The sequence below is a fragment of the Rhyacophila brunnea genome, unplaced genomic scaffold (assembly GCF_057557595.1).
Source record: "Rhyacophila brunnea isolate RB1 unplaced genomic scaffold, BYU_Rbru_1.0 scaffold_9, whole genome shotgun sequence".
Taxonomy (NCBI): Eukaryota; Metazoa; Arthropoda; class Insecta; order Trichoptera; family Rhyacophilidae; genus Rhyacophila; species Rhyacophila brunnea.
Genome location: NW_028233361.1, coordinates 12,284,020 through 12,311,918, shown reverse-complemented (window position 1 = coordinate 12,311,918; position 27,899 = coordinate 12,284,020).

Genomic DNA, 27,899 nt, shown 5'->3' with positions numbered 1-27,899 from the left:
GTGCCATTATAATGAGAAAATATATCAAACGCGTATGTCATTCGTATCTAAAAGACAAAAAAATGTGGTTTCTATGAACCAAAGTGACATGGAACGCATTTTACAAGAAAGTATCTTCAAAACTGACCTACACCCTGGGCCTAAAGATTTAAAAATAAATAAATCAAGAAGGCAGACAAGAGAATGCTACATGATAAAGTCACTACGCTAGTGAAATGGCAATATGTCGATCGGAGAGTCGACAGGCTGCTGGACAAATGCAGTTATATATAGTATTACCCAGGAGACATTAAATGACCACAGGACTGCCTAATCCGCCGAATTGACGAGCCCATAAAGCTCGATAAACGTAGAGTATACGTTTTATAACTTTGCACTTTTTACTACACTGATACGCCTTTATACCTGATTATCTCGCATAAAATTGGATCAAATGATATTCACTTTCATGAAAATATGTAGTTATAAATAAATAAATAGATAATAGATATATGTAAAAAAGAAATTTAGAATAAAATATTAAACCATTTTCATCCTAGAACCTGTGTGCTAAGCTATGAAGCATATGCTCTACGTGTCGGCAAAGATCTAGGAGCCAAGAAAAGAGGACATCTCAACATAGAGACTTCATCCTGTAGTGGATTGACCCCAGCTGATGATGATAGTAATGCTACCGTAACAAATTGATGTCAAAGAAGATTCATGCAAATAAATCTCCGAAAGAACGTTAATCGTAATAATAAAAACACTTTAACTTGTAACCGAAAATAAAAATATGTCGCATGCGAATTCCACGACTAAAAGCAACACGTCACACCTTTATTGTTTACACGATGTGGAAACAGTTTGTTGTTTTTTTTCCACCCCGCTGACAGAAAAAAAGATTGTTATCGCGACCGCAGTGTGTTTTCATGCGAGTATGAAAGAGAGCGTCGTTATGAAAGAAGGGTGGCCGGGAGAAAATAATTTGAGTTTGGAACGACACGACACGAATCGTATCTTCGTAATTATTTTTGATTATGTAACTAAGAGATATAGACCGAAGGTTTTCGGCGACCATTTTATCGTTAATATATTTTAATGTTTTGTCGTTTTTTAAGAAATTGAGGCTGTTACTTTCAAAGTCGGTAACCCCCAGGGAACTCAGAAATAATGGGAATTGAAATACCTAACGGGTAAGGAGTAGCAGGTAACCGACCTCGAGTAAGGAAGAATCCGGGATAAACTTAAACACGTATCAATAATACGTACTACGGACAACTGCTCTCTGTTTATGCATTGACGCGCATTTAATATTGATGTATTATACACTATTGCATGTGCATAATGCGTGTTTCATTTTCGTAGGACACTCATACATTCAAAACCCTGCATAAAAATGTAGCGAATTGAATATAGCCTATCGGAATTCTATTTATTATCTTTTCTGTGGTAACCCCCATATTCCGACAATTTAAGATAATCGCCAAAGCTCGTCAAGCATATTTTATTTGAACCATATCTGCTTCTAAGATGATCATAATAATGACTAACTACTCAAACCTTGAAAATTTTAACTTATCGTACTATAGAACTGAGTATCGAATAGCCAAAAAATGTTGACATCATTAAAATTAATAAAACATCAAATTTAAAGTTAGTCTTCGAATACAATAAAGGGCGGCTGATGAATAGAATCATTTGTGCAATCCTGTTTAATTCGATTTAACTTACCAATGCAGTCTCACACACAGAAAAGATTATTTCTGAGTTCCCTGGTCTCATAGCTCTTGCTAACGGTGCCTGATAAGTTTGACACAAGGAAACAGTTTCGATTTAGAAGAGGCCACGCTTGCGACCACGTAGATGTAGTAGATAATAATAATTGACGGGTGCATACTATAAATTGAAATTCTTCAGGATGTCAGGATTAGAAACAATCTCTTGTGAGAGCGAGCAAGAGTATTTTAAGAACAGAAATGACTTACAAGCTTCAAGATAGTGAACATTGTAAATTGTTCAGCAAAGAGATCCGTCCATGTGTAAAGTCAAGATTAAATTATTGATCGAATGAAATGAATCGAAAGCCTTTCACCGTCCGCACCGTCCTGTGTGAAAGAGAAAATCAATGTCGTGTCTTTTCTTTTTGGTCATCCCTATACCTAGTTTTGGTTCTGGTAAATATGTAACGTGAAATGCTTTAAAGACAGTTTTAAGATGTGCTCCACGTACAAGTCTCTATGAATAAATATAAGGCCATCCGCTCACGTGAATTCTAAAAAAAGACGAGACTGAAACTCCAGTATCTAGCTAATGTATTTCAATGGCGGCTCGCTGACGGCAAGACTGGAATCTTTCAGTTTCAAAATGTCTGCGACCAAAACCGGAGAGACGCGACATGATAGTCTCCCAGTCTCTCAGTTTCAACTGTTCTAACATCAGTAGATTCGATGAAAAATCATATTTTTTACCAAAATTGGTAGCACTGAATTCAACTAAACAAGCAAAAACAAGTCAAGGCGTCAAAAGTTAAAGATAAGCGAACTGATTTTTAATTTAAAATATGTGGAGATGTTGAGAAATACTCCTGCCTGCATAATTACAGGCTGCCAGAATATTCGCGTAAATATATTACGGAAAAAGCTTAGAATGAAGTAGGAAAGTAGAAATGAGTTTGACAGTTTGATGTTATGAGATTATTAGGTTTCAGTAGCGCCGTTATGAGTTCCATCACCAACGAGTTCGTCAGACTTTAGTTTCTGCGTGAGCGGAGCTATAGAGATAAAGAACATGTGGTCGCATATTTTTCACTCATTTCAGCATAAAAAATTTATACACCCGCAATATAACAGCGTTAAAATTTAAATGCCAAATCAATAAATAATATGTCTGTCCTGAGCTTGCTCTTCTTTTACGACTGCGAAGTATTGAAAATCATGATGCTCTGTTGTTGTTTGTTTATCACCTTTTTATTATGGTGTTCTCGAAAAGGGCCATAAAAAGTGTTCGCCGACGTCTGGTCATGGCGAATTTACAAGCACTCACAACAGCGGTGCGCAACCCGGTATCGTCGCGTCTTTTTCTCCAAACCGGTATCCCAAAAACTGTAATTTTTCCGGAGACATCGAAATATTTAAAAATTAAATTAAATTTATTAAAATTAAATTTTAAATATTTCGATACTCAAACGAACTCGAATTCGAACTTCATATTAAATTATTCAAAAACATTACGACAGAAAACTTATTTTTTGACGTAGATATGATAAACTGCTACAACATTATTTCACCCTTTTTGCGCGCACACAGAAAAATTATAGAAGGGGGTCCATTTTGAAAAAAATGTCCATAATATTTTTTACTGATTTTAAAGTGACGGGAGAGGTTGGGTTAACAAAAAAATAGCAAGTGTTATTTTCATCCTCCGCGGAATACCACACCTTTTCAAGTACATTTCCCATACCCTGACACTCCGTACTTTCTAGCAATAAACATCTGACCTAAAAGGATAACTAAGGGTGTTCCCTTACAAGTTATTACTAGCAAGTGGTTATCAAATGCGCGTGGCTTCACGGTCACAATTATTAAGATCGTTAATGTCCGTTTGTGTCGTCCTCGCTGTCTTGTATTTAAAATTGCATGGGATAATTGCACCGATTTATGAACGGCCTACGGTTCTCGTATGTCGTAGAATACCGAGAGGAGTCAGGTCAGGTTGTTTGACAGAAAATTATTCACGCCACGTTCCCTAGCTATAATGTAGGTAATATTCCATTTATGTAAATACTTTGTATTTTTTCCGTTTCTGGGAAGGGGGGGTCCGGAAACGAACCCGAATTCCCCGGACGAAAGACCAGCGCACGTACGTTCTATAGAGAGAACTGCATATCCGTTTTAAATGTATTTAATTGAAAACTATAACAATAGATACATCGTTATTCGCAGCAAATGTACTCTCGTATTTAAAATGGATAATATTATTGACCCTAGTGATAAAAAGGTTGTTCATTACTGGCCTACAATATATTATGGCCGCAGTGATACTGCCTACATAAATCATATGAAAATGAAAGTTTACACGTGTTGGATATTTATAAGCCTTTATTAACCTTTCCTATACGGTGCTGTCAAGCCACGTTTCATAGCTTCTTAAATATTTCATACAATAATATACATGTTAAGTTATCGTAATATGCCCTTTATCCTTTTTCTATTTGATATATTTCTAAAATATCAATGAAATAAATAATATTAATGTTGACATATTTGTACAATTAATATACGTAATATAAAACCGGCATTTGCATTTAAAAATACTGTCTTATTGTGGAATTTGGTTTTGAGCTTTGAGAATGTTTCCTCCGAAACTTATGGGGACACTGGTACGACTGCGTTACAAATACTCAAGTTTGTGAGCGAACACGGCAGCCCTTGGTGATTGAGGTAATCACAAAGAGACGCTTCACGTGGCTGTGACATAATATGTATGTGACATGCCGCCAGATAGTGCAATACTTCATACCCTTATGGCACACCCTCAAGGCTTTCATAACTGTGACCGGCCCTTGCATTGCAGCGGTGCTACAAAATCGAGCTAGTTGCTGCAGGTCTGACATAGCGGGAAGCGCTAGAGTTGGCATTGGATCAAGGGAAGTGGCGCGAACTTGTGCTTTCCCTATGCCCCAACGCTGGGGAGTGACAGTGTGAAATAGTACTAGTAGTATTGTGAAATTAGTACGGTAAGGTGATGTGACCGCACCGAATAGAACGTAATTTATTGGCACAGTTACCGAAGAGTTAATGGGACCTCATATAATGCATACTAAAAGTCATCTATAGTCAAACCGCGGCACTAATAGGCGAGACCCGGTGGTGGTGCCTAGTTATTGCTTAGCTTGGACTGTAATGCGGTAACATATTTGCAGTAAATGAAGTTTTTTGATTGCATATTTAATTAAAATTAATTGATGTATTACAATTTATTTCAATATGAAATAATCACCAAATAATTAATCTAAATTCACAGTTACGTGTCATGTCCTAAAATATAGTAGGACTTGATGTGTAGGTACTGGATAAAAAATCATTTTTAAAGATTTACTTATTAACGTTATTATTACTTTTTAATTATGCATGTATCATGATTTATTTAGCAAAACTATTTAGTAATTACAAGGCATTGTCAAATTCTTTCAATATACAGTACAAGTGAAAGAAAAATATTCGCATATATTGTGGCCTTTTGGTACGCGTATAAAACTACCAAATTTCCAAAACTTGTATTCGTTTATAATTCGGTTTATCGCATTTATTTAATTTAAACAGGTTAAGTATTTTTTATAGCACCTGCATAATATGAAAACCATTTGTTAGTAAATATTTTTTTTTAATAAACCTTAAAAATAAAAGTGGTTAGGCAAGAGTGTTTGAACATGTCCCTAACCGATTTTTTTTTAAACGGTACATGTTCAAACACGCGCGTTAACATCATTTTACCCCCTACTTCAATTATAGTTTGTCAACTTATGGCTACGGCCGTATGTTGTAGCTTAACCACCGGGAATGCCAAAAGAAATGGCGTATTTAAAAAAAAAACACTACCTTATTCTTAGGTCAATAATTATTATAAAGCAATCATTATTCGTAGGACGTTTATCACATTTGAATGGACAAAGACATAGCTTATAATTAATATCTTTAGAATTATCTTCAAATGTGTTAATCTTGCCCATTTTTTGAATAATAAAATGCCCAATTCTTGTCAAATTTGGGATCACAGAGATTATCAATATAATTTTTTATCGTAAATATTTCACTATAATAATGTTGATATAAATTATACTGATGGTTTTATAAATGCGTTTAAAAAATAATAAATGTAAAAAATCGTAACACCACTACACATTTATGTACTGAAATATGACTATATTCTAAAACATTAGAGCGAGAGGTTTAAAAGAATACTATTTTATGTAATAAAAATTCTTTATGCCGTCATGAAATGTTTAAAATAAATATAAAGGATAATAAGGCTTCAAAATTGTATAAATAGATTATCTACAACGTTTAAGGTATGTCCAGGATCATGCTTTGAAAATAGAACAAAAGCTCTATTTTGACCTACGCTGAGCATGTCTCCCCTTAATTCAGTTATCTACTAGAATTTTGGGTCAATTATTCCTTATTAAATTGTAAAATTTCATTGTGCAATGCTAAATTCCACTAAACTTTAATATAAAAAAACTTACATTTTTTTCAAAATCCAAAATTAAAATGAGAATTTATGCAAAATATTTTTGGAACTAGATTTTTTGAGTTGTTTCTCTATTGAAATATGGTATCAAATATATGTATTATATATAGGATTAGAACCAAAGGGAAGTTGATAATAAGTTGAAGTGAAAACGGTTTTAGTATAAAATTATAGAAGATGTTTGAGAATTGATAAAAACTAAACATTAGTAGCCATTCGATTATGTAGTTTAATACTATTAAAAAATAATTGTTATTTATCAAGACTATTTTCCAATACGAATGAAAATTGCGACAAGGCTTTGATCGGAAAAGCCAGAAATCAATTTCCAATAGAAAAGCCTTCTCGAAAGAGGGCTGTTACTTCGCGAAGTTTTGAACGTATTCAAAAGTCTTGATTTGAGTATAAACTCCTTACAAAGTTTGTTTTTATAGGCGACATCAAAACATATGGATAACAAACAATGGGGAACTTTTTATCCTTCGGAAAGAGTTTTTTCTCTCACAATTTCGAGCGCATAAAAAAAGTTTCATTTTGCACGAGAGTAGTCTTTGTTCTTGTCAAATTACAGTTATACTTAGTACATAACCCGAACTGGAATCGGTTTGGATAATATAAACTATTTGCTTTATTCTAATATAAGCTTGGATATCAAAAATTTGAACTCTAGAAAGTCGGATTCATAGGAATTTCATATATAAAATACTTTGACAGCCATTTCAAAATGATTTGAATTGTTTTTTGAAATTTGAATTTGATTGTGAATGGTGGGTGTGAATTATAGTGAAAATTAGCATTGAATTGGTCGTATTCAAATATTATGACGCATGAGAAAATTAAGCTATTAGCTAACATGGATTATCGTATATCAGTGGCGAAGGGTGGAGGTAGGCTGTTAAGATCTGCCATAAATAGTGCATATTAAATTTCGTCAGTCATACGTTTTTGTTTTCATTGAAATAATACTACAATTTACAGGTGATGCTGGTTAGTTTTCAAAATTCAATTTAACCCAACGAAATCCAAGCCATACTAGATAATAGTCAAAAAATACTTGTCTATCTATAAAATATCTAAAATTATGCAATTAAATCATGCATAACTTTAGATATTTTATGGATAGAATAATATTTTTTAGTAACAATATTATGTGTATTATGTATTCTTAATCCAACGAAAACAAATAATTATGAATGAAAACATGTGCACAATTTTGTCGTATCGCCCAAGATATACCAAAACTATTATGGTATGGTTTAGGTAGGGTCTATAAATTGTAGTCTTAGTTCAATAAAAATAAATATGTATGACTGACAAAGTTTCATGTGCACTATTTATGGCAGATCTTAACAGCCTACCTCCACCCTTCGCCACTGTCGTATATCGGGAATCGGGAGCATCAGTTATTTGTTCTTCCAAGGTACAGAACTAACCTGCCATTGGTGATGCCAATTAGGAGGGCAATAACTCAGTTCAACCAAATCGCTTCGAATCTTAATTCCACCTACGTGAGGTTGAGTGTTATAGGTAGGCGTTGTTTTGTAAATTCTTAAAATAGGGTCCACTAAGCTCATTCGGTGTGCATCCATGCTTGATAATTTTTGTACCTATTTACTGTTTTTATATACATATATACGTGCGTAACTATGGAAATCAATATGAAATGTCAAAATAACATTTCAGTATTCTATATTTATTTAGTATTTCATATAAGTACAAAAAAAGTATTTATAAATATATATAATTGTCAATATGATTCAACAGAAAATTTAAAAACGTGGTAGGTATATAAAAAGTTTTTTTTATCTTGTAATTTTTACACATTCGTTGATCGTCCTGTTATACGATCTCCTAAGTTAGTATGTTATACCTACCAAACTTTGCAAGTTAATAAGGGTTAATAAACGATAACCATGTAATATGATGCAATACCTACATAAGTACTCTTGATAAACACAAGTGTGGGCCATCACGCGGTCATAGGACTATAGACCTACGCCGGATATCACACACAAGACGTCAATAAACTAATTAAAATGATATCACCAAAAATGTAAAAAGGGACTCGCACCTCGCGCCATTCGCATATTATTTTTAAATCTTTGTAACGCGTATATCTTGTCCGGTCTAGGTACTCGTATTGCCGTTGAATAAATTTTAATGTTTTCACTTTCGTGAAAACTTATTGTTTCCCGATCATCTACTCGCCATCTAGTCTAAATATATCCTTGAAGGTAAATCATCTGACAATTACCTTCAAGACGACGGCTTTAAACGTAACACCCGTGAATACTACTCAGGAGTTCGAGAAGTCCAGTCTTTAGCAAGGAGACGAAGGAAGGATAACACCATCAAACAATATCAGGTTCCTGTCAACCAAAGCTACCGGTCTCCTTTTCCTTTTTTCTTGAGAGACATAACAGTCCATTGGTCGTTAGCAGAGTATAGACAAATCAGATGACTTAGGTATTAATATTGTCCTCAGACTTTTGGCTCGTATAATTTGGCCTTTATTAACAATATGGATAATAGCGTCAATGGAGTATGAAGAATCCTTTCATGGTTTTAAACATTACTAAGTAGGTAATTCAATTACAATTTATACCGTTTCTTTTATTTGAAGAACAATATTTATTATTTTCTTTTAATTTTTATGTGAGCGGCAGTATTCTTGGCATTATTTTCGCGTGTAATGAAAGAGTATTTATAATATGGCGTGGGTTAGCTTTGCGCAGACAAAGAAAGCCTTTTGCTGTATTTAAACTATTCCCACCGCTTCAAAATGTAAACAAAAAAATAATAATTCAGCTTTTTAAAAGAGAATTTTCGCAGCCAACGCAGAATGACAGGTAAAAAGATTTGAGGTTCATAGAATAGAGAGGAATTCTTTTTATTTTTTGGTCTGTGTTAACTTTTTGCAAATTCTGACATGCTTTATAATATTTTGTTATTGTTTTTTATTACTTGAAAATACATCATTTTTAAAATCCTCAGAAATATACCAATTCAAAAATCTTAAAAAATAATTTGGACAGAGTAGGATTCAAAATCACATCTTTCATAATCCGAGTGATTTTTCTTATCTATTACGCTCCAACTGTCCTTGAATAAAAACCCTTATTGATGTTTTCCCCCGTTTTTTTAAAGAAATAAGAAATGACAATAAAATAGAGCTGACACAACACAAAAGAAAAAAAAAACTATTAACTGATGATTTTTTAGCGTTGTGAACATTTCTTTCTTCTACTCTACTATAATGTTATAACTCTATATAACTCTAGCGAATGGTCACACATCAATTTTCAAGGAACACAAAATTACCGCAAACTGACGTACTCTACGGAAGATGGTAGCAGTTTTGAAACAGACTCCGTTTTATTAGTTTGGGTTATAAAACCAATGAAAACAGAGCGAGCCGACTGTCCGAAAATATTGAACGCGCGTTATATTTACGTAAGGAACTTTAATGCATATTATGAGACAAACGTAACTATTGGAAATAACATATTATTAATTAACACGTGTTTATGTTTATCCCATATTTTACACACCCGAGATCTGTACCTCGTTCTACTAAACCCAAAAAGGTAAGACAGTTCTCATTGATTTTGTGTTCCCTTTATCTATTAGTATTTTTAAGGATCACGCCCAGGGAACTCAGAAATAATGAAAATTAAATACGTAACGGGTAAGGAGAAGCAGGCAACCGATCATGAGTAAGGAAGAATACGGGATACATTTAAACACGTGTCAAGAATACGTCATGCGACGAATATTGACAACTGCTCTCGGTTTATGCATTGACGCTCATTTAATATTGGTGTATTACATACACTATTGCACGTCTATAATGCGTGGTTCATTTTTGAAGAACAATCACACATTCAAAACCCTGCGTCAAACTATACTGTATTGGTATAATTATAGCCTATCGGAATTATATTTATTTTCTGTTCTGTGATCACGCCTCTACTGCATATGTCGAGATTTTGAAATGAATAAAATTTAACTGGATCTGTTTAGATAAAGAAATACTTCAAACTAATTAATAATGCATCAAAAGAAAAATCTTACTATCGCATTATCGTGATTGTAGTACTACATACAGATTTTACCACGTTTTTATTAGCTCGTATTCTTAATTGTCCGGTACTAATTTTTTCTTGTGTGTCCGGTATATATTTTTTCTTGTTTGTCCAAGATTTCTATTGCATGATTGAAGATATTTAACTAACTTCCCGACTAGCTAGACATTTGAAATTTTTGGAATATATCAGAACACGACGACAATGCATTTTTTAGCCATTTTTAAGCAGAATTGGATTTATTTTCAGTTAATTCTGTTTTGTATGGAAAGTTATTATTGTTGGTTGCTAAGTGGGTCCCAGCAACTAAATTATTAATATATACGTGCGTTACTATGGAAATCAATATGAAATGTCAAAATGATATTTCAGTATTCTATATTTATTCAGTATTTCTTTCAAGTACAACAAAAAGTTTTTATTAATACTTAGAATTGTCAAGTTTATAATATGATTCAACAGAAAAATTAAAAACGTGGTATTTAAAAAGGTCTTTTTATCTTGTAATTATTTAGATGTATTTTAAATTTTCGGTGATAAATAATTAATGTTGTAAAAAATTGAATTAGTGCATGCCCTGGAAAAGTTTATTCAAGCCAACTCTAGATGGTCTCTAAAATATTTGGGCTGGCACTGAGTATCTGAGTACAATATAAATTGTATTATAGACCCAAAATAGCCGCTTTCATATTTGATTTAGCGGAACGAAACAATCTCGCGCAATAACAATGAACGGAACCCTCGTCTGTCGAGATTCACCTGAAGTTGTTTCGCGCCTCCTACTACCTCAGCTTACCTTTATTCTAATAGGCGTACTGAGATTTTCTACGGGCGGGGTGGGGTACTCATGAAATACGAAAAAACAATATTATTATTATGTGAGAACTGTACATAGGGATTACAATACCGGTATTTTATTTCTTATTGAATATCGGTATTAATACCGGTATTCGTTGAAAAAAATACTAAACAATAGAAGTATCTATCAATAAATATGACTTTACTTTAAATAGCTCTTTAAACATTAATTTTTTATTGTAAAAGTATCTGAGTAGGTATATACATACTATTCTATTGACATTTAAAAAAATGTATCTTCGGCCATATCCGCCCCTTAGTTGGAGCATATGGACACCACGAGGCACCTCCAAGTATCTCTGTAGTTCGCCAGTTTTCTTGCATCGTTTCAGGTCAAACCACTATCCCGTAGCTATACTGTATATACTCTATAGATAGTATTTAGCGGCCTTCCAGGACGCCGGATTCCGGTTGGCTTAAAGAACGGGGAAGCCAGGTTGAAATTCTCTTTTGACGCAGCACGTGTCCGAGCCAAGTCTAACGCGTCTCTTCACTCTCAGCGTAATGAGAGGCTGCTTCGTGCGTTCCCTTATCTCCTCGTTGCTCCTAAAGTCATACCACCCGCACACCCAGTATCCGTCGCAAACATCTGTTGTCGAAGCTCAGTATACGGTTGCTCTGAGCCTTCGTAAGGTGCTATGATTCGCTATTGTAAAGCAGCACCGTCAGAATACGAGCGTCGAATAGGCGGCATTTGGGTTTGACCGAGTATAATCGTGAGTCCCAGACACTCGGCACTGAGTAATAATTACAACTAACTTATTGCAATTGTCACAATAAGTGCTAATACTTCGATGCAAAAAATGAAAAACTATCCTCGATAGCTGCCGATAGCGGCCTATAGCAGTCTTATGCATAGAATAGATGCTCAGAACTAGGACTGGGACTAGTTGTTCACAATCGTTCAAAGGGCTGCGAATAATTTCATGACTAGAGCATGAATATTTTTCAAAAACATCAGTCGTGAGACAGCAGGATAATTTTCACGTGAATGCAGGCCTTGGTGCGGATATATTTAACCTGTAGGTTGAAATATTGATAAGCCAGACAAGGTTTCAAAGCATAATTTTCTAGTAGGAGAAATGTTAATTATTATACAATAATTGAGCCAAGGAGAAGTCGATTGAGTCAACCGACATTTTTGAAAAAAAATGAGTTAGGTGGGTTATGATATTCTACACGTCATAAACTATCATAAAAGTGAAGTGAGCTAAGTAAATATATACTAAAATAGTATTTTATTGTTAAAATAAAAATATTCATTGAGCTATCGTAATATAATGTTAAATGGTGAAGTGAGCCAAGTCATTAGCTCACTTCACCGTTCTCACCAACTGATTAACGTGTTGTTATCCTATAAAAGTGAACACGGCTAACACGCATGTTGCCATGGTAACATGCTTGTCAGCATTTCCCACGTAATGGTGAACATGACTAACTTACCTAAAAGTGAGCCAAGTACTATTAGTATGTAGAGGTGAACACGACTAACATAGGCTGAGCTATATAGCTGATTAAGTTAGTAAAGGTGAAGTAAACTCACCTCTTTTATTATCTGATTACAATCAATGTTATCCATAAATACTTTTTTTCTATTTTTTTATGTAATACATTTCCATTTAATATAAAAAAACGAATACAGCTCCATTAAAAAATTATGTAAAAAGTTCATTAAACTAAAACCTTCAATAAGAAAGTTTCACCATTTTTTCACTTGGCCTACTTCACTTCTTGAGGGCTCAATTATTAATTGTGTTGGTTGGATAGCGCATACACTATAAAGACATAGTATATGTGAATTTTAAGGAAACTTAAACAATAATTTTTGCCCACCTCATTAAATTTCAAAACTAGTAACGTCCCTGGTCATAATCCGATCTCTCTTTCTATTAAATCGATGTCCCGAGAGTTATGGACTCTTTTTCGCTTAGATACTGATTGCTTACTTGAAATTTATCAGTTTCGTGTTACAATCCGGAGAGAGATTGTGGAATCATGAGAATTCCACGTCAAACTTTGTTACGTTTCGGATATTTACAATGGAATTTCCAAACATCAATTATTACTTTATGTGGAATTATTGATAAATATTATATTGATAATAGTTATCAACTATTGATAGTAGTGTACTAATAACATTCCAAAATGAAATATCTAATACTTGTTACCCGAAACAACTCCCTACGAGAGCAGGTCTGTTGGGACTTAGGGATTGCAATACCGAATTAAAATACCAATACCGGATAAATCGTGAAATATATAAAAAAATAATCTCTTTAAAATATTAATATTTCATAGAAAAAAATATCTTAATACGTACATATTATTATAATATTATGTAAACCTTTAAAAATAGGTAAAGATAAGATATAGTCAGTGTAGGATTGGTTTGTCGAATAGACCAAATGTGAAATGTTCAGTAGGTGAAAAACAAATGACATTATTCTATATTTAAATACATGGAGGTATTTAAATTGTTGTTTTTACAGCATATTATGAATGCTGTTTTCATTACAAAGCAATTTAAAGATAAGGATGGTTCTGGTCCTTTTAGATACAAAAAAACATTCTGCATTAAAATGTCGATATCGACAAAAACGGATATTCGACAAACCAATTCTATAGCGATGAATGGTTGATGTTTACAAATAATTAGTAGTTGAATGATTGCTACTTTCTTCTTCGAACGATCTTTCAATAAATTTATATTAGTGATCATAGATGTGTATGTGCCCCACTGATAGTTCCAACTAATATTTTATTAGTTTATTACACTTTTTACACTTAAAAGTCGAATGGCAAAGGAAGTAAACCAGACATCGCGTAACTCGATAAAATATTATAGTTCTGTTATACCTTTTATGTTAGTTAATACATTTTGTTTCCACTTTCAATACCGAATATATCGGTATTGTGTGTTTTTTAAAACCGGTATTGCAATCCCTAGGAGGTGGTGCTAGATTTGATATTTGGTAATGAAGTATATGTAAATAAGTGAATAATGTTTAACTTTACACGTAATTTTGTTAGAATATGACAGCTTTTAATTTTATGCTGGTCAAACATCAGAATAAAAAACTCAACAGAGAAAATAAATTTAAAATTTCCTGAGAGCACCCAAGTTATTCGTCTGAATCAATTACTTCGAAATAATTGCATATTATGCTGCTGTTGGATATTTGAATTTATTTGATTCAGCTTATTTACCTTGCTCAGTCCACATTCAATTTTCTTAGATAATCAACAATTTTTAAATTCTCGGAAAACAAACTGTATGAAAAATTATCACAAGTAGACAGAGAAAACAAAGACACAAGTTGTTTCATTTTAAATATGACCCTGTCTGACATTAGAGAATAAATTCTAATATAAACGTAGTTTGTATGCAAGTGAAAGAAGATGGGATAGGTATTTTTTTTTTAAATCTTGTATCTCTAGAGGCTGTGCTTTTAAGTGGACTCTAATATGACGGAAATGGATGTTGGAGGGTAATACTAAGGATTCCAGATACTGACCTTTAATGATGTTGAGTTGGGCGCACTGGGTTAGCTCCGGAGTCTGGTTCTCACTCACTAGTACGATCACTCTCTTGTTTATACTATACTTTTTGAGTCACTCTGTAGTTTATTGAATATATGGGTTGGATATTGCGAATTTATCTTAATTAAAGAGATAATTCAGTTTTTGAGTAGGTATATTTCTAACAGAAACCTGAAATTCCTGCAAGTAAAAAATCGTAAGTCTATATCAGCGCTGTCCAACTGGCGGCCCGCGGGCCACATGCAGGCCCACCAAATTTTTTATCAAACATTGGGGAGCAAAACTTTGTCAGAATTAATATTTAACGTGAAATGTCCGGTGAAAGAAAATATAAAATTGTGTTCAGAATTACCCATCATACATTAAAATATGAAAACATTTCATTATAATATTAAAAATACTTTTCAAAACAAAGAAATTAATATACTGCTTAATTTTTCTAGCTTGAAAAATCTTAAATTTGTTGATGAGAATTAAAATATTGCGTTACAAATAAATAAATTTGACTAATTAGTTTTATTCGTCGGGCAAAATTTTGACAAACGTCATCCCTTGTTGGTATAAGTGTATAAGTATAATCTTTGTTTTGTAAACGTAATTAATTTATGATGAATATTTTTTTTTTACAAATAACTATTTCTCGTTATGTGTTATTTTTTTTTGTATAAAAAATAACTTTTCAATTGACATTAACTTTACTGATTTTTCATTTACCTATCCCCTTTGGCTCCGAAATTTATGCTAAAGAAAAAATGGCCCGCGGCCTAAAAGAAATTGGACAGCGCTGGTCTATATTATACATCAAACGGTTAAAAATGCTTAAATTGCGTTTTTACCAATCCGTTTTTTTATTACTTAAACCCAAAAGAATCCATCGATAGTCGATGTTACGAATGTATCAGTCTTTTTTTCTGGTTACCACTGGCGTAGACCGAATTATTTATTGTTATGGAATCAAACTTGTAAATAATTTTATCCAGATGTTATAATACTGAGAAAAAATACTGATAAGATACAATAATATTATGAAACACTACATTAGCTAATAAAAGATTATGGTTATTCTCCCCGTCAGACGCATCGTAAAATTACGCATGGCCGACCTCTTACGGAGATACAACCTGTTGTTCACTTGACAATGAAGTTCGCGGGCGGGTGGGCGCCCCTCGCCGCCCCTGCCGACCACCCTCTTCGCGAAAACCGCCCAACTCATTTCCCCAAAGCCGCCCCCTCGTCTTTCTTTTTGAGATACATTTTTAAGGGCGTGTGATGATTGTTGGAGTCTTTATGTTATTTAGAGAGAAAGCGAAACGCGTTCGGAGACGCTTCGTATCTATGTCAAAGAAAAAACGCAAAATACAATATTATTATATGTCATGTTACGTACTAATAGTAATATTATGCATACCTGGTAATACTTATTTACATATGTCGGCATTAGAGGTTGTGATTGAGAAATCTCAACTCGAAAATTCTCAAGAAATTACCAGAAAAGACCAATCTCTAAATTCTCAATTCGTAAGAAATTTAAAAAATGTCGCTAATCGGAGAACGCTAAAACAAATTCAACAAGAAAATTTGATTTTTCGGTAAATAAAAAGGCCTCGACTATCGTTGCCAACACTGAGTGTTTTTCTTGCCAGATCTAGCGTCCAACTTGCAAAAAAACTTGCAACTTGAAAAAAGGTCATGACTTTTTCGGCTGGTAGATCTAAAACAATAAAAAAAGTATTTTCGTAGCTATGTCGATTTCTCGGACATCTCAGGAATTCTCCAGGAAACAAATAATATTGATTTAGAGAATTATTCTCAAATCTTGCATAATTAATAGAGTAGGTATGTAAAAATCATAAGCTCTAGTCGGTATATGCTCATACTAGATGAATTTGAGATAGGTAAACAGAAACTTCTTCTTATTGTGAAATTCCCTAGCGTAGGTCGCCAACCATCATAGCAAGCTTTGCTTTATCATCTGCTATACGGAACTATATAATAAGTAACTAAATAAAATTCAAGTGAGAAAAAATTGTTTAATTACCGATTATATACGCAGATGGGAAAGGACCGAGAAGTTCTACGTAGTATCAAAACCAGTAAACTACAATACCTCGGCCACATTATGAGAGGACACAAATACAGCATTCCCCAACTTGTCATTCAAGGAAAGATCAATGGGAAGTGTAGCAGAGGACGGCGCCGCATTTCGTGGCTTAAGAACCTACGTGATTGGTACGAGTGCAGCTCCACCGAACTGTTCCAGGTAGCAGACGACAAAGATAAGATCGCCTTGATGGTGGTCGACCTCCGCTAGGGGATGGCACAATAAGAAGAAGATATACGCAGATACAAAATACTAATAACATTTAACATGTCATACACTATTAAATAACTACCTATTCATCGACAATATAGTATTATATTGTAGGCATAAGTCAATTTACAAGTCTTGCAATACCTACTTGAAACTTAAGAAGTGTCTGTTTATTCAAATAATCATAAAATTATTTAAAGTTTATATATATTATAATAATTATTAATTTACATTCTGCAGTTTTCATACTTTTACCCTTGTCAATTTATGAATATTTTGATAATTTACGGAAACTAGTTATATTATAAATAATGATTGGTCTCAGGGAACGCGATTAGTTCCTGTTTTGCTATCTGACATTAATAATATTACATTTTCATCTATGGATAGCGTTTGTAGCAAGTTACTTTTATTTACATAACGTTGACAATCTATGCATCAGGCCTTGCTTAAGATAAGTAAATTGAATATTCCGAATATAATACGTCGTAATAATAATATATTAGAGCTTAGCCATCTTCAATTTCTTCTTCTTCTTTAGCTTGTAGATGTCAACTACCGAATATAAAATTTCTCACTTCTTTCTACTGAGTATACTTTCTCTAACTCGGATCGGGGTAGAGCCCTAATGGTGCGCTGGGCCGCCAAAGGTATCCATGTGGGCGGAGTCCCATTAGTATAATATAAAACTTTTGGATGTAGTATAATTAGATAAAATATATTATGTAATTGCGTAATAAATTATATAATATTACATAAGAAGTAATTTGTCGAATATATTTGTGAAAGCTTCTCATCTACATGTTTTATGGCTCGCATGCGACTTAACTCGAGTAAATATCTTATTTTTATTTATATTAAACTAAGTAAGTACATATATTACTTTACAATATTATATTTTGTGAATAATTCATAGTTTAATGTACTTTAAAGATAGATTTAAATAACAATGATTTAACTAGAAAATAAATAGGTGTTTTACATGAAATCCGATTAAGTATTTGTTTTAGAAAAATCTATGTTCATACCTACATAATTGTAAGTAAACTATTTAAGTATTTTACTCAACGAATAAGACACAAGATTTGAGAATAATTTAAACGTCTATATACTGAATATACATGCTTTGAAAACATCTCATGCATATTAAGCACAGTAGAAAAAATCATTTTGTAGAAAAAAATACGACATCCGACGGAACTTGAACCTGTATCTGCTGGATTCGCGCCAGTATGCTTTTCTAATTAAGCTACGGGCATCTTATTGTTATTGAACTACGACGATTTTAACTAGTAGTTGTTACATGAAAAGCTTATTGAAGTCGGGTGTTGTATTTTTTATATAAAAAATGATTTTTTCTAGTGTGAGATGTTTTCAAATTATGAATATTCAGTATAATAGAATGTTACATTCTCAAATCTTGTGTCTTATTCGTTGAATAAAAGAAATAATTTATTAAATTATTAGCAGGTCTAAGTACGTTCTAAAAACTAAATAATGGAATGATCCGCGACGACGGTTAGTAATTAAGGAATCAATAATTGATACCTACCTTAATTTAATATACTAAACCGATAGCCAACATTATAAGGCAATTCGATAAATATTTCATGTAACAACTACTAGTTAAAATCGTCGTAATTAATTAAGCTGCCTGTAGCTTACTTGGAAAAGCATACTGGCGCGAATCCAACAGATACTGGATTAAGTCCCGTCGTATGTCGTATTTTTTTCTACAAGATGATTTTTTCTAGTGTGTATATTGCATGAGATATTTTCAAATTACGTATATTTATCATATTTGTTGTAAATCAGGTATTAATTTTTTTGAAATAAATTCTTAGAAACATAATGATAGAGATAGGCGGCTCTCGTAGTGCAGTGCGTAAGGCGCTTGCCTTCTACCGGAGAGTTCTGGGGTCGATTCCCTGTCAGGACACAATATTTATGTGTTTTACTCAAAGCCTGGGTGTTTGTGATTGTTCAAAAATTTCTAACAACCACCTTGTATGAAAAAGCAGGGAAATAATTATTAAACACAAATATGATAGAGATATTCGCGTTCCTAAGTAATGTTTCGCCAAATAATCAACGAAGGCCGAAATAATAATCCACAGGAGTAAAAATAATTTGCAATTCGACTGATCGAAAAGTCCTTTACATGCCAATAATTCCATTTCCCCATCTACAGCGATAATAATAATTATTTCTTTTATGACGCGAATCTCGCTTTTCAGACAGGTAGGGCGATGGGCAGGTATATATTTTTTCGCACGTTTTTATGAGAAGTAAAAAAAAGCTTATATTTATTTTTATTACGGCCATTCTTTTTTATAATCATCTCCTTTGAAATCATTTCCCGGGATTACAATTCAGCCGTGTGATCGTGGAAATGGAAAAATGGCTGCCAGCGCAACAAAGCGATTCGATTTCAATGCCGAGCTCCGTTTGGCCATTGGTCATTCTTGTATGAAAATTTGCTTTAATCACTATTAATTTGGACAACAAAAAAAAAAACAAACAAGCCGACGCGAAAAAAATGATGCTTGCAATATTATTTCATAACAATTTAAAATTTCATTTTCATGTAGCGTATTATAATGGTCACTATTTTATTAATGTATATTTTGTTGAATATTAATTTGAGTATTCAAGAACTGACAACAGCTTTACTAAAATTGAAAAAAAAATACGCTCACAGCAATAATATAATTATTATGATAGCTATTAATTTATTAATTTGATACATTTACTTTTACGAAAATATCTTTTATTAAACATTTGAGCATTTATACGAATACAAACTGCCAACAATTAGTGTTACTTTGAAATCTGTCAACACTTATGATTCATAGTGCAATTTCAGAATACGAAAATGAAGGTAGACATTCAAAAAAAAACTGCCGAAGTTCACATAAGTAACAAATTATTCTGAAAATGGTTTGCTGATATTTCAAATCAAGATTCTAAGAGTAAAATTTGTGGATACAGAAGAAGAAATCTTGAAAAAAATGGTTCATCGGATCAATGAAAAAATGTGCAATCGATTTTGCAACCCGAACCCTACCGGTCAGCTTAGATTATAGAAAAATATAGATGGAGCTATTGCTGTGTTTGTCCCTGAAAAGATGACGATTTTTTCTCGCGCTTGGGTCGGCCCCCACCACGCGTCCTTCACGCCCCTTACAAGGGTTTTTCGAAAATACTTGACTGTGTGCGTGAACATTTGCTTGGCGTAGTGTTTCCAGATTTCGAAAAAAATTACAAGCTATTTATTTATAAATTATATTAATAAATATTAGCAGACTGAATTTTGCTAATACGAAATATATTTAGGTAACACACAATCTCAAAAATGCGATTAATATTTATTACATTCCTAAAGGTGTGTTTTGTTTTGGTGTGAAAAAACATGTTTTCATAAAATTATATTTATTATTAATCAAATAACACATTCAAGTAACGATTCAAACATATTTGCTAAATAAATTATGGAGTAGGTACCAACCTACTTAGAAGTATACGTAAAGAAAAATATAAGTAAACATAAAAATAACACAACCTATAAAGATTTTAAAAATAGACATAATGATAAAAATCGGTTTATTCTGAATTTTAAATATCGAAACAGTAGGTAATGATTATATTGAAAAAAAAAATGATTACAAATCTATGGATACATGCTTTCCCCTCCACCACCCGCCACGTCTCAACACCTTTCAGGCATATACCGTGGCGTAACGAACGAGAAGCGTCCTTCAAAATTGTGCAGGGAGCATTCCCTTTCAACCGATGAATGGTAACACTACCAGAGGATGTGATTGGCACCCTGCTATTTGCCACATAGGCATGTATCGAATTTTATTAAACCAAGCTGACAGAACTCGTTGACAAAGCCACCGTGACCGGTTAAGAACTAGGAAGTCCAATGGTTTGGAGTCTTTTGGTTATCCCCATGTGCCTCATACTATTCGGAAAGAACAAACGACCTAAAAAAATAATCTAGTCAAATCAAACACATAAAACAAACTTAATAATTTCTATTTACGTAAATTTACAATCATATTGTAGGTACATCGGAGATGGCGTGTTTTAAAGAGGCAAGTGTCGCGTTCGATAAATTGATTCCTGATTGACAATATGATATTCTGGCATCAATGCTGATAAATTCTGAAAAAAAAATACATTAGTTTTAATTATAAAGGTGAATAATTATGTCTATGTGGAAATATTTTATTTTTAAGATTTTGGCTTCATGTCTGAACAACAAAATAATATACATACTAATAAACCTGAGTTGGATCTTACATCATTATATAATCGACGAAGCCCACCCTTTGCAAAAAATAAGTATTCACTTAAAAAATGATTACTGCATACAGTGGCTCCTTTTGTGGGAAACCAATATGGATCTTGCCTCCACCTTCTTGTTATATCAATCCATCTTTTTTGATTAACATCATCTCTGTTAATCTAAAAAATAAGAACAACTTATAACAACATACTTATGGTGATACGAATCCGATAAATGATATTTAAAAACTACCGCTATATTTTGTACACCAGCAGCCGTAGCTGATTTATTTATACAACATAATATAAGCTTGTATAATACGGTAAAATGTGCAATATTATTTTAAAACAGATGAAATCAAAAATCACAAATCTGGCAACATTATTAGATTCGACGAAATGTAAAAAAAGCAAGAAATAATTTCAGATTACAGAATAATATAGAATAATCATTGTTTATGAAGTACTTATAAGTGGAAAGTAATCTCATGTTCCTTTTTTTGGTTCCTAGATGTGTTTTGACATCGTTTTATAGAACAAGACAGCATATTTTTTGATTTTCTTGGAGATGTTGCCGGCTCAATGTCAGTTTATTGACTGACTGCCGTTTTTGTGGCGTGTTGGCTATGCACTTGGTAAAACATTACTTACAAAGGGCTTGCGCAGACAGAGCGCGGTCAGGCGGTCTGCGTTCCGCGTTCGGAGTTCGGCGTTCTTTGTACTGTATGGACTTCATACTGTATGGGTACACAGCCGGCGGTCAGACCGTGCCGGTCAATTGGAACGCTAGAGTTCTGGAGTTCTATGCCCGGAATTACAAAGAACGCCGTACCTCCCGTCCAGTCCCGTCATAGGAATTTGAGCAGTCACACAACATAGAGCGAAACCACACGAAGGAGTGAGTACGCAACAGCGGTGCTTTCTCACTTCCACTCGCAGTCGGAATATAGCGGTCTCGCATTATGCAGCGCTTGTGTCAGTACAACGTTTGTAAACAAATGGAACGCTTATTGTTGACCGCCACCTGTCTGCTGTCCCTGAACGTTAGCGGTCAACGGTCGGTTGAACGCAGAACTCCGACCGCTCTCTGTCTGCGCAAGCCCTAAAATCAGCTATTGCGGAGGGCTTGCCGGTCAGATTTTTGTTTGTAATTCGCGCGGCCATTGCGAAAGTTTTTAACATAGGCTTTTTAAATTCATATATCTACTTGAAATAGACGAGAGTTCAGTTGTCCTTCGCCACTGCTACCATTAAAATATGCTTGATCGGACGCGATCGTAAATAAAGTACCTATTATAAATAACATTTATCCTTCAATTTGAAATCATATCGAATTTCCTGATATTCCCATAAAGCAAAATGAAGCTATGTTTCTAGCGTATAACGCACAGAAGAACAACGAATTTATTATTATCAGCTTAACTATGAAACGTTATACCATCGTGTTGCTTCTAAGTTAGTACGACTACCAATTTTAAACTAAATATAGTTAACCATATTATATTCTATAAAATAACTAAAAATAATTACCACTAACTCTATATTTAACACAAAAACAATAAATGTCAGCAACACGTGCTCGCAGTTTTTAAATCGATGTAATCAGCCAAATCAATTTTTTCCGGCGACGTTTTTAAATTTTTTAAATTCAGCCGTAGAGATTCTATCTTACTCTAATGCATAGAGCGGAGATATAAGCGTGCCAAATGCTTACTCACTCGAACTTATGGTTCGTTTTTGCTCAGGCCTTGATCAAAACTCTAATGTCATTGTCTATATAATAATATAGCCAAAGGCTTCAGCTATCCATGATATTTATTTTCTTTCAATATATTAAAATTTAGATGCTCAAAAATTATTGTAGCATCCAAAAATAATGCAGGTTTAATTTACATACTTAATAAAATAGCTATTAGTCAATCAAATATGATATTTTATTATCTATTAATAGATTTCATCTGTCATGGAGTCCTAATGATGCTTGCTAGTTTATCTAAATTCAGCCAATAGCAATCGCCGTTTCGCATAAAATACTTGAGCTAAATCAACATCAATTTACTCGGTTTACATTTCCCTAAGCAAACATATCAAAACCGAGATAGACGCGGTTGAATGAGCTGGACATTTTCGATAATACTAGGATGGTTTGATAAGTAAGGTAAATTATAATATATCGCAGGCAATAGCATGGGTAACATTTTATACCACAGGCGGATTCATGAGGGAATGCTCAGGGGGTTGAAATGGAGGCTATTACCACCCCCTTGGATAAATTTCATCAAATCATGGGAATTTTTTTTTTGCATGAAAATGAATTTCAATCTGATAAAACACTTTTCTCGCGAATTTGTTACATGTATAATTATGATATATAAAAAGTCGCCTGCGGCTCAATAACTTTCAGGATTTTTATCGTAAAATGAAAAAATCACTATTTTTGTAATATTTATATGGTGCGGAATAGTACTTTTTCTCATGTACCTATCTGCGAGGCTATTCTCACTTAACATCCAAAAAGAGCTACATGTGATAAATATATCACATTATCACTTTATGTATTCAGACAGTTAATTATTATAATAAATTAACCGTCTGAACTGCGCTATCTTTTATCAGCTCCTCTCTTGGTGTTGAATTTTGGAGCGAGATACGTCAATTTTACATATTGAGAATTGAGATGCAAGATACGATTTTTTTGAAAAAATAATAACGTCATATCCGTCGTTTTAAGTTATACCCCGTAAGCTGTCAAATTTAATAAAATAACGAGTGGTTAGTTTTTAGAAACTATTTGTTTTTACATGCTGCAATCGCAATGACATGACCAATAACATTGTAGGTTATGTTGATATGTTTGTAGGGTGAATGACTTGGCAGGAAACCATTAATTTATAACTACAATGTATCTTGCAACATAAGATTGTTAAAATTGTAAAACAAGCGATTTATGTGAGTCAATCAAAATTCAACAGAAAGCTCATTTAGCAAAATAATATAATAATTCAATTAATCAATAATATCGCAAATTAATAAATATTGCTATATAGGTTTACTATGATGTGCACAAAAGTTGTTTGTATGAAAATCAATCTTGCTCAATTATTAAAACTGCATAATTGTTCAAATTAAAATCATTTCTTTATAATTTACGAAACGAATCATGCATTGCACAATAAACCTCATAAGCATGATTATCAAAAATATTCAAGTAGTTGATAGCAGCATTTTCTATTGTATCGAATCAGTATAAAACACTCAGTAGAAGAAAGCTACATTGTCATTCAGTTATCAAAGATTTAACCGTAAGGTTATCGTTTTGCTTCGCCCGGTCAAACCTGTAATCCATCAGAACGCGTTCTCGTGATTTTACTCAGCTAAATTATAATCTGTAAACTTATCTGTAGGTAATAATTAAATTAATATTAATTTGGAAGGAGATAATAAAACCAGGGTTCATTTCATTCACGCACCAAATCCTGAGTTATTCCTTGGAGTCAACCAACCCTACCTGTTCCCTACCCTATCTCATTTCCGAAATGTTTGACGTTTCAATACAAAATTTTGGGGTTCGGGTGAATACGCCAGCACGAACATACCCGAATTTGACCGACATATCTGCCAACCTAAATTTTCGCCGTATTAAGAATTTACCAAATATTGTAGATAACCGCCGATAGCCGTCGCCACCACCTTGTGCATGGAATCCCTCCCGTGTTAATTTGCACCAATGGAAATAGCAGAAATGTGCTAAAGTGCTGAAGCGTATCTGAAAAAATTGGTTTATATTATGATATTTCCACCTATACGCAGCATGTACATAATATAATATGCTACGTTGCTCTACTCTTAAATTCTTAATCTCTCTTATATTGCTCTCAGAGAACTGATAATACATACTGTTAAATGCAACCACACACAATACATTCATACAGAGGCCTTCATCCAAGAGTGTATAAATCCCTGATGATGATGATAACGAAGTATATTTTGTATGCCACCAATGTCCAAAATTTTTCTAACTATGTTAACATTTAATATTCTTGTTTTCGTACCTTCGAAAAATAGATAATTTAAAAACATTTTTTATTTACGTTTTAAAAACTGGTTATTTTCTAGACCCGTTTGTATTTTCTACATATTATCATTTTGTTATATAGCCGCGATAGCCAAGTGGTAACGTGTCTGCTTTGTAAGCCGAGGGTCTTGGGTTCGAATCTCGATTCTCACAACATTTACATGTTGTTTTGCAATATGTGTTTCAATCCAGAGCATGAGCCTATATATTATATAGTTTGAGTAAGAGCATTTCTCATAAAAAAAATCTGTTATGAAACCTTTTCTTGAGGCGGCAAAAATCCATACCAGATTGTAAAGCCAATGAAAACAAATTTCTTTACACCAGTGTTTCCCAAACTCATGAGTCGCGGCCCCTGGAGTAGAACTACAAATATTTTTTTACAATTAATACCACATCCCTCTTATTAAATTGTTTTTGTAGGCTTCAAGCATGGCCCCCAGATGCTAAACCGGGCCCCCAGGCTAGGATCTTTAGCGGGTCCCCCTACCTATCGCTAAGGATAAAGGCAGTGTGACACTCTACAGTAGCGTTTTCCAAAATGGTAAACGCGGTAAAATTAATGTAATTAATTAATGCATATTTTAATACATCCATTTGAATCATGGAGTTGTCGAGAATCGATACACAATTAAAATTTTTATGTTTATTTATCATACAACCACATTATTTTAAATAATAACATTGAAGGAAGCAGGCGACTTTTTTTTACTATTAAAGCAAATTTGTGATGGGTGTTTATCACACTTATCTAGTGTACTCGCCTCGCCGGGCCCCTCCTGAGCCCGGCCCCCCAGGCTAGAGCCCTGTCAGACCCCCCCTTGTGGGGCCATGGCTTCAAGTATAGTATTTTTTCTTATTATAACTAAAATAATTTATTTTTCGATGGAGGGGTCGAGAATTATTATTTTCAAATTTTGGGGGCCATGGTATGATAAAGTTTGGGAAGCACTGCTTGAACGACCAAATGGCAAGTTTCAGTTAATATTGTGTGATTTATGTTTGGCAGTAAAATAATGTAAAACATAATTGTGTGTTTATTAAGAAGGTATGTTATTTGAAGAGTTCACTGGAAACCTTTCCCTGTTAATTAATAAATTCGAATTATGCTGGTAAGTAATTTTGGTTATATACTGCGTAAAACATAATTCTAGATCAACATTATTTTCATCTTATCGAACAACCCTCGTATATTATACTCTCTGGTGTATTTTTAGTCATCACGTTTTTATGTTGAAAGCTAAAAATAGCAACGAGTATTTTTCAATTGTCAAAATACATCTTTAATTTGCCTTTTTTATACTGTTTCTCCTTTTCATAGATTTTCTGATAATTGATAGCTAGAGGGCAATTTACATTAAATCTTTTAATATATTATTATGCTCTAAACCAGTGATTTCCAACCGAACTTCTGCGGAACCTAAGGGCTCCGCAAGTAGTGCCAGGGGCTCAGCGATAATTTGCATACACTTTTTAGCAATATAGTCAAAAAGGTTTTACACAACCTCTTTTTAAACAATTAAGTAAACATTTTGACAAATATGCATGCTTAGAGCTGTCAAACGTATCATTGAAGTATTTAGCAGCAAGTTAAAGGTTACTAAAATTGTGAATAATAAAATCAAATATATTTTGTGGGTGTATAAATCAGAATTAAAAAAAAAAACTTTTATGCATGTATCTGTTTAAATATCCATGCAGAAATAATAAAATGCAAATAGTTGACTCTGTTTATTGGCGCACTTTGCTTATGGTTATCACTGCTTACTGATATGTACATACACGTTTTTTATTTAAATTTATCTCTCTGGACCATAATGTGTCATCCAGGTTTGGGTTCCCTTAGATTTTAATTACCGCTTTAAAGTTATAGAAGCGGCTTATGAATAAAAACATTATATTTATAACTAACCTATAAGAGATGTGTGTTGTATATTTATTCGGGTATATTTATTTAGGAATAATTCATCTTATCCATCAGTGGATTGATTCAGGTCGTTGCCGACTCAAGTGGAAAGCCGATACATTCACAACGACTGGTCCTACTTTTTTCCGCCCCTCCCTTTGTGGTCTATGGATGACCTGTCATTGCCTGTCATTGTTCTATAGAGTGCTCATACTGACACGTCTGTCGTATTCACACAGGGAATGGTTTGATTTGGATAGATGCGTTACATGATAAATTATAATACAATAGCATTAACACACCTTCTTCAAATGTAATGCATAGATCAATACTACATATTTTTTGGAAATCGATACTACCACCGATTTTTGTGTGAAGGACTAGTCTGACTTTGGCAGCTGATGAATAACATGAATGTATATTATTTATAAATAACACTGATAGTTAATATATTTGATTTGAGAATTTTTTATATTTCAATAATTTGAAACGAGAAAAGGAGAATCAATATGTCAAGCAATCTGGGATCTGATTTTGACAGCTGAAAAGTGGACCACTCGTTGCTTGTGCAAAAAGTTGTGCTGAGGCTTTATTAATCTA